The sequence below is a fragment of the Sinocyclocheilus grahami genome, unplaced genomic scaffold (genome assembly GCF_001515645.1).
Source record: "Sinocyclocheilus grahami isolate Dianchi unplaced genomic scaffold, SAMN03320097.WGS_v1.1 scaffold896.1, whole genome shotgun sequence".
Lineage (NCBI taxonomy): Eukaryota > Metazoa > Chordata > Actinopteri > Cypriniformes > Cyprinidae > Sinocyclocheilus > Sinocyclocheilus grahami.
This window is the reverse complement of record NW_015506075.1, coordinates 140164-141221: the sequence shown is the minus strand read 5'-3', so window position 1 is coordinate 141221 and position 1058 is coordinate 140164. Positions and strand designations below refer to the sequence as shown.

Here is a 1058-nt window from a genome sequence, read left to right as displayed (position 1 = left end):
TTATATATATATATATATATATATATATATATATATATATATATATATATATACACACACACACACACATACATAGGCCTATATTTTTTCATATTTATTGTTTCTTTTATTTTTCTTTATAATGAAGTAGTCTGTTTCTAGTAGATTGTGAAAGAATGATTATTTTCCGTTCTGCTGGTTCGTCTGGTCAGAGGAGAACTGGCCCCCCGACTGAGCCTGGTTTCTCCCAAGGTTTTTTCTCCATTCTGTCACCGATGGAGTTTTGGTTCCTTGCCGCTGTCGCCTCTGGCTTGCTTAGTTGGGGACACTTCATTTCCAGCGTTATCGTTGACATAATTGCAAAGATATTATTTAAACTGAGCTGGATGTTGACATCGCTGAATTCAATGATGAACTGTCTTTAACTGAAAAATGAGTGTTTACTATTGTCATTTTGCATTATTGACACTATTTTCCTAATTAATGCTGTTCAGTTGCTTTGTCACAATCTGTATTGTTAAAAGCGCTATATAAATAAAGGTGACTTGACTTGACTTGATTATCAGTTCCACACACAGAGATATATAAATTCTACATTTATTTAAATAGGGGAAAAAAACTTCACTGATATCGGATCGGTATCGGCCAATACCGAACCCTAGGTATCGGAGGCGAAAAAGGCAGATCGGAGCATCCCTACTTTAGACCAGGTTAGTTTGCCAGCCTAAGTTGCCACAGTCACTGAGGTTGATCTATGTCATATGCTTTATGGAACCAAATCATTTAACAATGAGTCAGACTAACTGAAATAAGCCTGGCTTATTTGGTAAACTTGTTTTATGAAACGGGCCTCAAGGCATTAAATGTGATCATATTTTCTCCATTGCATCAAATTGCACTGTGTTGAATCGAATCGCACTGCATCGTAACAGGGGTGAATCGTACCGCATGGCATCAGTAGCTGCTTCATATGTATCGTTAATGTATCGTATCATATGTTGGCTATGCATCGAGATGTGTATCGTATCGTCAGGAGATGCACATCCCTAATATATACACACACACATACATACATACAG

The 1058-nt window shown here is 37.0% G+C and overlaps 1 protein-coding gene across 5 annotated transcripts in view; it reads right to left on the bottom strand.

The window, feature by feature from the left end:
- Positions 1–1058, bottom strand: part of LOC107563899 (probable E3 ubiquitin-protein ligase RNF144A-A) — a 39125-nt gene that overhangs the window by 15256 nt on the left and 22811 nt on the right. The window lies entirely within an intron of this gene.